Genomic DNA, 13273 nt, shown 5'->3' on the forward strand with positions numbered 1-13273 from the left:
GCACGTGGCTAGGGCATGTGGACCCCAATGCAGGCCCATCTCATTCCACACCTCTTGTTCTCTTCCCTGGGTTATGAGTCATGAGGACAGAAGCCTCAGGCCATGCTCATCCCTGTGTCTCTGAGGTGGTTGTGCCAGGAGCCCTGGGATACAGCCGGTGGGCCCTCCCTTCCCAGGCTGCAGAGAGGCGGGAGAAGGGGCCGGTCCACTTGATATAAAATTAATTAGAATGTTATAGGAGTCCCCTACAGTTCAGGAAGCTGGGCAGTGAGAGGAAGGAAGAGAGAAGCTGGGTGAACACTGGGTAGGGAATGGGCCCCAGGCATGAGCGGGCGGGTGGCAGGTGGACGGCAACGGACTAAGAGAGGGCAGAGCTACAAATATAACCTGAGACTTGGAAACTGGGCCTTCTCCAAGCAAGAGGGCTGCAAGGAACACAGATCAATAGGCCCTGGGAAGGAGAGGGCGAGTCTGGATGATGGATTCCCATTTTCCTCAGGGCTGCTCTCCTTGTCCTCTGAGAATAGAAAGTGGAAATCAGAAACTCAGATGGTGGGAAAGGGACAGCTCCAGAGACAAAAGTCCCTGCCTTTGGGGGCACACGCCTGTTACCTCACTTCCATCTGTGCACCCTCCACTCCAGCCAGCCTCCTTCTCCCCCCACCCCCAGGCCTCACCCCCACCCTCACGAGCTCCAAGTTCCCATGCCTGAGAATCTTCCCCTCTGCAGATCCAAACCACAGCCGGTTCTCCAGCCACACCTCCTCGAGGAAGCGTTCCCTATATCCTCCCACACAGCGCTCACAGTTCTGATAACATTTATAGTCTAAATCACACAGTTTAGCACTTGGTTCTAAATACTGTCTGGTATTATTCCCTCATTATTTCTTGAGAGTATAAGTTTGGCTGCCCCAACTGATCAGTAGATTTCCTTACCAGCAAAGACTATGCCTTACAAAGACTATTGTTCTGCCACCTCATACCCTACATTGCCTAGGACAAGGCTAAAGAAAAGATACTTGGGGTGTAAGTCAGTCCCGACCGGCTAAAACAGCATCCATGGCTGGTGAGCCTGAAGAGACAGGAGAACTCCCCCATTAGCCTGGAGGTGAAACATCAAAAGCCCCGGGTTCTAAAAAGTCAGGTCATGCCACTTTCTCTGCTCCAAACCCTACAAAGCCTCCCATCTTACTCAAAGAAAACCAAACTCCTCACCCCAGCCGCAGAGCTCTCCGCGGCCTGGCCTTGGGCCCTGACTTCATCTCCTACTGCTCTCCCCACTCCCTCCACTCCAGGCACACAGGCCTTCTCAGTGCTCCTCAGACCCCAGGGCATGCCCCTGCCTTAGAGCCTCGCGTCAGCTGTGCCTGCCACCCCTCACCGCCTTGCTGCCACCTCACCTTACTCAAGCAAATCACCTTGGCAAGGCCTCCCTTGGCCACTCTGTACAAAAGTACAGCCTTCCCTCCTCCTAGCACACACCCTTCTATCCCCCTTCCTTGCTGTATTTTTCTCCTTAGCATTCACCACTCTCTAATATGCTTTATTTTACTAATTTACGTTACTTGTGGTCTGTTTCCATAAGCTCCTTAAGGGCAGAAGTTTCTATTTGCTCACTGCAGTCTTCACCCCATGCTGAATAAATAGCTGCTGAATTGACTCCAGTCCCACCCTGCAGCACCAAGATGGCTGAGACACAGCTGTGCTCAGAGATGGCAATGGTCAGGATGATTCCACAGGCCTCCTCTAGATGCGGGGTTCTACCATTCTACCCCTGGGCCCAACTCTGGAAAGGACCTTCAGAGGCTCAGAGGCCCGAGGCTGTCTGCGCACCACTTACCATCATCCCAGAGAAGGTCTGTTGGGAAGTCGAAGCTGGTATGGAAGGGAGGGGGGAAGGGCAGGAGAGAGGTGGCCAGGCAAGGTAAAGCATCAAATTGTCAGAGGTTTTCACTTTCTGCTGGCCAGCCAGCTGCCCTTCTGTGGTCATTCCATCTGCTGGGCAGCAACGCCCCTGCCCTCCCAGGCCAAAATCAGACACTTTCACCACCTGCCTCTGAATAATGATTTTGAGAACACTTTTTGGAGGAATACACATAACCTTTCCTGCCAGATGCCCTTCTTTCTTCCTCTTTTTCTCCCCGCACCGCCGCCACCCTGGAAAGATTAGATAAGACAGACCCACTTTTCCTGGGGGGCCTGGCTGGCTGCCCAACATTTGCTACCCACTTCTCCCATACTTTTTACCTCTGAAGGATCTGACTTGTGGGATGTTTGTAAATATGAACGATTGCACTTGTTCTTCCCAAGACACATAAGTCTGCCTTGTTAGAGACATTCCACTGACAGCGCCAGTCCCAGGTCTTGCCCAGCTCCCTCCCCACTACACAGCCGTCTGTGTGCCACCCTCACAGCTCCCGAGTCACCAATGAGTCTTCCTGGCACTGGTTCCAATTACAGTGGTGGGGACTGCCTCTTAGGGTCCAGTTTCTCTGAGGCCACTGGCTCCAGGGAGCCACCGAGGCAGTTAGCTGAGACAGAAGGAAACAATGTTGGACCCTGAGGAGCTGTGACCTGTAGGGCCTGGAGGGGGAGGGAGTCAGGGAGACCCTCTCCAAAGGACCCAAAGAGGGGAAAGGCAGCCACTGGCTTGGATTGGGCTGGAGAGCCTGTTACCGAGGAAGAGGAAGAGAGAATGGGCTAGAGAACTCCCAGAGGACCTTCCAGGCCCTGAGAATGCTGGATTCTGGGGGCTGGCTAAGGAGAAAGAATCCTGGAGTCAGACAGAAGACTTAAGCCCCAATTCCAGTTTTTGTTCTGTTTTGTTTTTAACTTGGCCGCCTGACCTTGAGCAAGACACTTAACCTCTCTGCGCCCTCATTTCCTCGTGATTAAATCAGAGATAATAATACTTACCTAACAGGGGTATTTTTGAGGATACAACGGGATAATGCAGGTACAGTGCCCGGCATATAGTAAGTATTCCATAAATGCTCACCGCTGTAATTAGTGTCATTACAATGCGGAGAGGCGGAAGCTGAGAAAGTGTTACTGCCCAGGAACCCTTCCTGGCACTTCATCTGGGACCACACTCTGAGTCCATCAAATGGGGAATGGAGTGGGGGGAAGAAATGTATGGAGAAAAATCACCTAAAAGCTGAAAGCTGTCTCCTGAGTCCCTGGAAGTGCCCGAAGCCAGAGGGCTGGGTTTGGAGCAACGTCTGCTTAATGATGGCTTAAAATGTCCAGGAAGCCGAGGCTGGGAGACCCAACCCAGCACAGCAGGTCCCCTGCCCAGAGGCTGACTATCTCAAGCCAGAGAGCGTGGGGAGGTTTTAGGAGATCTGTCAGCCCTCACCAGCAGCCCAGCTCCCAGCACTGGAGAGAGAGAAGCAGAGGTGGGATGTGTCAACAGCATTACTGGTACCCATAAAGGATAATATGTACACAACACAATTCCTTCTCAGATATAACTTCTGTGCTTCAAACACCCTTAGCACCAGTGTCCCCAAGCCTACTGCCTCTGCCTGGTTGACGCCTCTACAAGCCTTAGCCCAAATATCACATTCTTTGGGAATCCTTTTCTACTGTGCAGACAGTCACTTTTTAATCTATTCCTCCCTATATTATAGCACTTCTTTCATTACTGTTCATAGGACTGACGCCACCATTTAATAATAGTGATATTAATAATAATACTCACATAGCACTTTCTTTATGCCAGGCACTGCCGTAAGCTCATTACATCACACATATCTACTCATCGGATCCTCACAACAACCCTACGAAGAGGGTGCTGCTGTAATCCCGTTGATAGATGAGAAAACCCATGCAAACAGGTTAGATGACTTGTCTCATGTCATCCAGTTAGAAATGGTAGAGCGTGGATTTGAACCCCAGCAGTATGGCTCCAGAATCTGTACTCTTTCTGCGAATTTCCTGAAGACAGAGACAATATTTGATTTGTCCCTTTGTCACTAGCTCCTAGGACAGGGCAGAACACATAGTAGGTGCTTAGAAAAGACTAGACTGGCTGATTGAACGAACGCATGGCGGAAGGAGGCTACCTTGCTAAATATTTTAGCCTCTGAGCTTTAGGTCCCAGGGTATCCAGAGAAGTATATGACAAAGGCATCCCTCTGTCTCGACCTCTCATCACTCAATCACCCGCTGCTTTCTGTCTGCTTGTGTCTTTTTTATATGTCTATGCGTTTTGTGTTTTTTTGTTTTTGCTTCTCAGTTTCTCATCTGTCTTTGTCTTTTTCCTTCTCTTCTGTTCCTTGGACATTCTCCCCCTTTCCTGCCTCCTTCCAGTCTCCATCCATTATCCTTGTCTTTCCCTGTAGTCCTTGCAGACTGTAAAGCCCTCCCATCTCCATCCCGTTCCTTGGAGCTTTTGTAAGGAGGTCAGGCTTACAAGGAGGAGGCTGAGGACACAAGTGACACTGACTCACTAGACTGCCTTGGAACAGTCCATACCCTGAAAGAAGACAGTGATTTCCCATCAGCTCTACCTGGATGCAGGTGATGTCAGGGGAGAGTGCAGTTGGTGACTCCCTGCCTACAAATCGTCACAGATCTGTGTAGGCTCAGAAAGATTCACTGCCCTCCCTACCTCCTTTCCCAGGCTCCTGACTCCTCCAGGAAGTCTTTCCTGCTTATGTGAGAAAGCTTTTTCATGCAATCATTCAGCAAGCACTCCCAATGACCTCCTCACTGAGCGCTCTGTACTGGGTGAAAGCCTGTATTACTGTCCCTACCCTTGGAAGGCTCCTACTCTAATTTGTAAGACAAGGCTCGTTCATGGCAAGTAGTTTATTCTCTCTGGGCTTCAATCTCCTTAGTTATAAAACAGGGATAAGAATGCATACCTTTGAAGATTTTCATGAGGATAAAATGAGAAAAATTTTGTAAAGCTCCTAACAGATTGGCTCTTAGTAGGTGCACAATAATAAAGCTGTTTCTTTCCCCCTTCTCAGTCTGAAGCAACAGCCTTCTAAGCAGCCCTGGCTGCCCAGACAAATGGTGAGATATTGAAATGTCTTAAGGACAAGATGGTCGATAAGAATTGGGTTGCCTTGAGCACTATAAGGAGACGGGCCTGGCTGGTTAGAATTTATTCAGTGTGGTGATCATGATGGTGACAATGATGACGGCAATGACAACTCCTTAGGATTGGCTGCTCACCTTCCTCATCCTCTCCCACACTGTGGGTCTTGAAAGAGCCTGGCTAGACAGAACTAGCCTGTTGGAGAGCCCAGAAACAAACACTCTTAACCCGGAAGGATAGAGATTTATCACCACATCCTCAGCTCCTATAACAGTGCCAGGCATATAGTAGGTGCTCAATTAATAGTTGTTGACTGAATCCATTAAAAAAAAAAAAAGCAATGGCTTCTCTTTTTCCTTTTAAATAAAAATATAAGGGTAAATGGTGGGAGGGACAATGTAAGTAAATGGCGGCGTGTAGGGGACGTGAGGGCCAGGGAAATGCAGTTGTCAGGCCCACTGGCCCTGGCTTCTCTGCAAAGGGGATGCAGCAAAGCTAACAGTGTCTGTGTTCCCACTGTCAGGACGCTCAGGAGCTGCGCTCACATGCCCACTCAAATGCCTGGCTTGTGGTTTCAGCTGCAGTTTGCAGAACAGGGACAAAGGTAGAGACAGAGACCTGGGAGGGAGGGGGAAGTCTGTGGGAGAAGGAGGAAGTTGAAAGAAGGGGAAGAGACCTGTGAGGGGAAAGAGAGATGATGAAATGCTTCAGGAGGAAAGACAATGAAGGGGAGAGTGAGATTGAAGGAAGGAAACAGAGGGGAAGAAAAGAATGGGTTGTGAGGAAGGAATTGTAGAGTTGGTGAGGGAAACTGCTGTCCCAGCCTGGGTGCAATTTGTCTTAGCAGACACTGGTGCTTGGTGCAGGGGGAGAGGGTGGATTGGGGGCATGCTCTTAAGCGGCCAGACTCTAGGTAGATCTCAATCCCCAAAATGCTGAGTCCTTTAGTGCCGTCTGTTCCAAACAGGGAGGTCCCAATCCCGGGTCCAGAGGAATCCCTAGGCAGGAAGGCAGAGACTGAGTCTGAGCCAGCCTAGGGGAAGGAATAAGCTCTAGGAGACGTGGTCCCCTAACTGTGCCCTTCTCTTTCCATGTTCTCCCCACAACGGCACCTGGCCAAGAAAGTGGGTCAGGCCGCCCGCATGTGACTTTTTTCTCATAGCAACAAGGCCCTGTAGCAAGGGGAGCTCAGGGCTCTGTACATCCCCGTGCCCAGTGCTATTTTGAAGGGATCTTTAAGGAGCAGTGGGCAGTGGTAGGAGATCCTGTCCTCATTCAGGAGAAGACACTGGGCCACAGCCCTTCCCAGGCTGGCGGGGAAGCAGGCATGGAGTCTGCCAGCAGCCTGGGTACTAGGCGAGGACCCAGGTCCTCCCGGCTGATATAGCCAGGCTGACTGGTAGCCGCCCCTACTCCCCTGGCCTAAGGAGGCTCTTCTCTCTACTCTCCCCATCTCCTAGGGTTTTTAAGCAGGAGGACGGGCTGTCCATCTCTAGCCAGTGAGCCCTGGGCACAGCCCACCCCCTCCCGACCCTGCCAGTCGCCCAATTAGAAGCTGCGTTGGCTTCAACAGATGGGAGCTGCGGCAGCAAGAGGAACAGAGCACAAAGCCCAGCTGACATTTTCCTTCCTGTTCATTTGGTGGGGGAGGAAGGACAGGGAGAGACGGAAGCACAGCAACACCCCTAGAGCCCATCCTCCAGGCCAGGTCTGCTGCACCTCTTTAGCTTCTCAGCTTAACCCCAAATGGAGCTCAGTTTTCCTTCGCCCAGTAGCTCCTCCTCGGCTGGGTAGCCAGAGCCTGCACCACCCTTCGCCTGCAGGACACAAGGACCACCTGTGGCTGATCAGCCCATCCTGTCTCCTGGGTGTTGCAGGGGGCGCAGAGATACCCTTCAGTTTTGGCGTCCAACTCTCAGAGTCCCCAGGTATGCCTGAGACTGGCCCCTCCCCCACTCCAAATGTCCCATCCTAGGCTGCAGTCCGACCCTAGCCGGCCCAGGAGGAGCTTGGCTCTTGGCTCCAGATACTTCGGAGACATCAAGGCCACCATGTCCCTCCCCACGGACACCCAAGCTCCAAGGAAAGGAAAGTCTCCGAGGCTCTGGAGCGCACCCATCCTGCTATTCCGCCCCTGTCACGCCCTCCCTAGCCTCTCTGCCATCTCTCCGCTCCACGACATCTCCAGGACCCCGCTGTACCTAGCAACAGTTTAGGGGAGGTTCGGGCCTCTCGAGGTTAATTAAGCCTCGAGACGCTCCCTCCCTCGCCGCCTCCAGTGCAGCCTGTGCAGCCCGCAACCTTCTCTACATTCTCTCTTTCCCTCTCCCCTCTCCGCCGCCTCCTTTTATCAAGTCCCCATCCCTCCTGCAGGATTCTCGGCGGAAGCCAGTGGCCGCCCCTCCCCCTGCAGCCCCCCACCCCGATCAGGTGGAGCCGCGGTGCGGGTGGGGCAAGAGCCGGGCACACTGGAGGCGCTGACTCCCGGGCGCCCCCGCCGTGTCCCCTCGTGTCCACACGAACGGCCTCGGTGTCCAAAAAGCCCCAGCAGCGGCGGCGCCACCCCAGCCCTGCCGGCCGGGACCGCAGCCCCTCGCGCCGCCCGCTCCCGCCCGGGCGTCAGCCCCGGAGCCGCACACTCACCCGGCGGGCGCCGTCCGGGCTCCCGGGGCAGCCGTCAGCCGCCGCGCACCGCCTCGGCTTCAGCCGCGGGCCGGCCTAGGGGAGGCTCGTCGGCGCCCTCCCTCCGCGCGCTCCGCCCGCACAGGCCGGGGGAGGCTCGTGCGGCACCTTCTCCGCGGTGGAGTTTCCAGGGAGTGGTTCTGAGGGCAGAGCCGGGCGAAGGCGATGGCAGAATAACAATCTGGCCCCTACCCCCTCTCCGCGCTGGCCGCGCCACGGCTCCGCGCCGCCCTTCGCGCGCGTCGTGGCCTGGGGAAGGCGGGAGAGAGCCGGTCGCTCCCTCCGCGCGCCGCTCGTTGGCAAGTGCACGCAGCGGGTCCTCGCGGCGCCCCCTCCGCGGACGCCCCTCTTCCCAGCCCCTCGCGCGCCCTCCTCGCTCGCTTCTCCGCCGCTCTCTCAACCTCCCAGCCCACTCCGGTCGCCTCCTCCCAGTCTGCGTGCCACCCCCTTCCAGTCCCGTTGTCGTTTTAACTCCTGAGTGGCCAGAGGCCCCCTCTCCCAAACACACACACACACACACACACACACACACACACACACACACACACACACACACGCCCCACACGGAGGAGTTGGGTGGGGTCAGATGCTAAAGCTTCAGTAGTGGGGGCTGGGCTTCTCGTGCTTGTAGACACAAGGCTTGGCTGAGAAGAGAGAGGAGCACAGTCTTGGTCCAAAAGGAGAAGGGAACGGCTTGTCTGATATTGTCCCTGACCCTATTGCAAAGGCGAGCACAGATGGGAAATTCAGCAGCTTTTAGTGGACAAGTGCAGCTTATAGGCCCAGCAGGCACCCCAAGACCACATTTTGCTTTGCATGATGCTACGACCCTGAGTTAACAGAGGACTAGGAAAGGTGACAGGTGGGTTAGAATTTGTCCATGGGCACAGGCACTTCTCACCCTAAAGTTTGAAGTGGAATACCCCTCTGGGTTCTCATGCCCTTCCTGCATTGCTCCCTGAGCCAGGCATCTCTGGCATTCTGGAAGAGCCCATCTTAGCCTTCAAGAAAGGATGATAATCTATGTCTGAAGTAGGAACTGGCAGGTCCACTCAGGCAGGGGCTTGACTTTGAAGGGTCTCACCCTACAGACTGGGGGTTGTGGAGATTGGGGCAGGAACACATATGCTGACCCATTCTGAAGGTGGGTGCTGGGCTGCTGCCTGGTGGCTTGGAAAGCCTGGGTTGCTGCCATGAGTAGGGGCTTAGGAGAGTGGGTCTCCTGCTGCAGGAAACACTTAGAGGGCCTTCGGCCTGGACCACTCAGAATGGACACAACAGCCTGAGCTCCATGGCAGGCTGCACCCCTCTGATGGTCTTGACAGAGCCTACAGAACCAGGAATGGGTGAGTGGGTGAGATGGAGCCCAAGGTGTGGGGAACCCTGTAGGAGTAGGCATCCCTGGGCTCCTTCCTTCACGATGCCTGAGCACAGTGCCTCCTGTGAGCTGAGCCCCAGACAGAACACGGACAGATCTTTCTAGCCCTGTCTTTCCCAGGGGCACAAGCAGAGGTGACTGCTGTGACTAGAGGCTTTCATAAAGTCACCTTAAAGATCTGTGGCATTCTCTGCACAGAGGTGGCTCTTGCCTTCATATATTCAGTATGTATTAAGCATATATTAAGTTCCCACTGTACTTCCTGAACCACCCCCAACCTCCCTATACTCCACCCCCGAAGTGGGGCATAATAGCCACGAAGAGCTTAGAGAGACAAGGTGGAACTATAGGAAACAAATTTTAACATTTCATGGCAATAAAAGTGCCATAGAAATACAGAAAGGAAAAAGCCATTATGGGCTAGGGTTATTCATGAAAGGCTTTACGTAGTTGAGCTTCAAGCTGAGCCCAGATAGAGGGAGAGGATTTGAACAAGCAGAGAAAATAGGGACCAGTAAAGGTATGAAAGTGGAGGAAAGCATAGCAGAATGGGCTGTCTGGAGGGTGGGAGGAAAGGGAGGGAATTTATAGGGCCCTTCTATGCCAAGCCCTTTCACGTGTCTTTCTCATTTTATCCTTTGAGTTAATTATTACCCCCATTCAACAGACAGGTGAATGGAGGCTCAGAAAGTTAAAGGAAGATCTAGAGTTAGTGCTCTTGCTGCTGTGCCATATTGGGCATGCAGAGTGGGAGCGGCTGATGAAGTGCGGGAACTGCCTGGCTCAGCAGTTTAGCTGTGACCCAGTGCATAAGTGGTTTGGGATGAAAGAGGCAGAAGATGGGAAGCTAGTGAGGAGGCTGTGGCAGGAATAAGGGTGAGGGGAGCAATGCGAATGAACAGGGAAGAGTAAATGCAATGGTCTTTTGTAAGGAAAACTTGGCAGAATTTTGAAACTGGCTAATTAAGTGAAAGGGGTCAAAGCTTGACTCCAGGCTTTTGAGTCTGAGCATTTGTGTCCCTTATTAATTCAGCAGAGCCACCATTCCAGCCTAAGGGCAAGTGTCAATATATACAGACCGACAGTGAAGAAAAAAAGATTTGATCAGTCCTCTCAGGACCAGATCAAGGGTCTGGAACCCTCCCTCAAGCACCCCAGCCTCCCAACACCTAGATGTATCTTATCTTCCTCCCAAAGGGTAAGCCTCTGGAAGTCTGTTCTGCACAGCACTGAGACCAGAACCTTGTAGTACATGCTCAATACCTGATTACCAAAAGAATAAATGAGGTAAAAGCAAGTAACATTTGTCAAATGGCAGATTTCTGAGTGGCAGACCCTGTCAGACATAAGTTAGATAAGGAATAAGGGAATTGCATTGCACCGTGGGGAGAGGATGGGGTAGGTCTTCTCTTGAAGTGACTCCAAATTTCTCATAACCCAGTGGGGTTGAAGAAGCAGCATGAGTTTTCCAGCCTGAAAGATCTGGGTTTGCTTACTCCGTGTTGCATTAGGAAAATTACAAACTTCTCTGAGCTCCATTTCTTTCCTGTGTGAAAAATATGAATTCAAGTAGTAACAGTTGACACTTGTTGAGCTCCTACTACATGTAAGGAATGGTGCTAAGCACATGCATGTTCTATCTCCTTAAAATTCCATCAACCCTAGGACTCAGGCTGGGAGACAGAAGAAAAATAAGGCTCGATATTTGCAGAAGTAGTACAGAATGGAGCGAGAGCTGCCCCAGGGCCATCCAGCAGCAGGGTCCAACCACTGAACACTTCTTTAATATGAGGATGGCAGTAAGGGTCTTGATTCATACATGTAAGATTGTTGTGAGATATAAGAGGATCACGCGTGTTCTGTGGTGAGCGTGGTATCTGCCACTGGTCGGTCCTCAGTAAAAGGCAGGTGTCTCTCTCTCTCAACCCAGCTCCCATGGCTGCTGTTCTGAGCCAGATACTTTACTGGGGAAAGATGTGGATTCAGTTCATGGTCCTTGGGAAGCTGTTAGGTAATTAATCACCCAGAGGATTTAATGGTCCTGTTTTTGACCTTTCACCCTCAAAATTTAATCTCTGGGCTGAGTAACGTACAATTTCGTACCAGGAAGCCTGGGACTGAGTGACCCCAGAGTGAGTCTCAGAAGAGGAATGCTGGGATTACACATACGTAGAAATAATCCTTGGGCCAATTTGGTTCTTTATTTTAGGGGTCAGGGCACTGAACTGGGAGGCGTGCTGACTGCGTGGTGGGGGCAGAAAGGAGAAGGTTGCCCTGGGAGGCTGGCAGATGAGTCATTTTAGAGAAAAGAAGTTGGGAATATGGTGCGGCCTATATCTGGGGGGGGGGGGGGGGGGGGGGGGGTCCCTGCATGGCTGGGTGCAGACTCAGGAGAGCCAGGATGGGGCCTTTGTAGTTACTGAGGATGCCCCACCAGGGACCCGGATAAGTAGAGAGTGTTGGCCTAGAACAGTGAGCCTCAAGCTTTGCACGCTTAAGAATCATCTAAGTACAAATGCAGACTCACAGATCCTGCCCCAGAATCAGATTCAATAGTCCTGGGAATCCACTTTTTTTTTTTTCTTAAACTCTGTAGGTGAATTTCCAAGGCTCATGTAAATTGTGATCTTCTTTCTAGTTCTAAATAATTATTCACCATTGTACCTAATTTTGCATTTGTAATTTTGTGTTCACTTTTAAAGAGGACCCTCCAGAGCCCAGATCTGTTTTTGGCCTCTGCCCTTAGGAAACTCCCAAGATCCACGGATACTCAGGGAATATAGAGAATCAACAAGGCAGGAGAACACTGCAGATAGCAGAGTTGCTGGAACTACAGGGAGTACCCAAATTTATCTTGGGTTATATTCTTGGAAAAGGCACTGCAGGTAAAAATGATGTAGGTTGGATGTCTTTGCCCAGAAACAATGTGATAATGGAAATTACATTCTTCACCAAGGTCCTGGTGCCCAGTTTTTTTGTAGGAAGAAACATAAACACCATAAACACCATATTTAACCAAGAGTGAATGATGCATCTATACTGTGTAATTCTTAAATTAGATTTGCGTATATAAAACAGTTAAACTGGACAACATGGTAGCCAAATCCCCTGTGGTTTAATTTAGAGTATTCAAAAGACTCCTGTTGGAAGGAGGGAGGCATGGAGAAGACTGAAGAGGTTATTTGCCTCCCTGCCCCAAAGCCCCGCTACCCCCACCTGACACAGAGAGCTTGAATGAGCACTCTAGAGGGAAGCTCTCCAAGGTTTGAAGCTAGAGGACAAGCATTTTGTGTGCCATGGCTCATCTGAACATGATCAACCAGGCAGCAGCATCTGTGGGTACCTCTGGAGACTCTGAAGTGCACGTTTCACCAGGAATGGGAGACACTGAGAGGGCTTGGAGTACTTGAAGTTGGGTGAGGCTGATCTGGAAAGGCTTTCTGGAGGAGGAAATTCTTGAAAAACCACTTGAAGACAGGAGAAGAGAATAGACTTCCTAGGAGTAAAGTGCCAGGCACCTTCAAGGACCTCTTTATTTGACTTTTGACTCACCTCAGTGCAACCCACAGACTGTCAAGAAGATTTTGTCCATAAATGCTCATCACCCATCTACCTTCCAACTCACTGTTTTTCATACTGTGGGTAAAGACTCATTGGTGGGTTGCAGCAGCAAGTATCAACAAGAAAAAAAAAAGAAATAGAACATATTTCATTAAGACTTTCATTTCAGTGTTGTGTAAGTGTATACGTGTTTACTGCATCATTGTGTTCACTGTATTTCTTACCATGGGTCACTATCAAACCATGACCCAACGTCTGAAAATAAGATACACATGTACTATGTGCATGTTGAGAACAAAGTATTTACCCAAATCCAGCCTTTCTACTTTGTATTATTGCTGTTGATTGCTTCTTTCCCAACCAGCTTCTATTTATTTCTGAACATCTCATTTCAGAAATGGTTCACATGGCAAGAAACTGGGTCTGCAAGTGTCCTCATCCTGTCCTTTTCTCTTTGCACTGTCTCTGAGCCCTCTTTTCCCCTTCTTATTTTCTCTCAAAGAAGGAAGTCTTTATGGTCTTACTTTCAATATTTGAATTAATTCCAACACATATCTTAGAGCTCCTAAGAATATCGAAAGATCAGCCTTTAGCCACCACCT

At 51.2% G+C, this 13273-nt stretch overlaps 1 protein-coding gene across 1 annotated transcript in view; it reads right to left on the minus strand.

Annotated features, from left to right (window-relative positions):
* LRRN2 (leucine rich repeat neuronal 2) overlaps window positions 1-7734 on the minus strand; it is a 73031-nt gene extending 65297 nt beyond the window's left edge. The window contains exon 1 of the mRNA XM_077157527.1: window positions 7694-7734. The gene's annotated coding sequence lies outside the window, so the exon portion shown is untranslated. The remainder of the gene's footprint in view (window positions 1-7693) is intronic.
* Window positions 7735-13273: the final 5539 nt, after the last annotated feature.

The sequence above is a fragment of the Tamandua tetradactyla genome, chromosome 4 (assembly GCF_023851605.1).
Source record: "Tamandua tetradactyla isolate mTamTet1 chromosome 4, mTamTet1.pri, whole genome shotgun sequence".
NCBI classification, from domain to species: domain Eukaryota; kingdom Metazoa; phylum Chordata; class Mammalia; order Pilosa; family Myrmecophagidae; genus Tamandua; species Tamandua tetradactyla.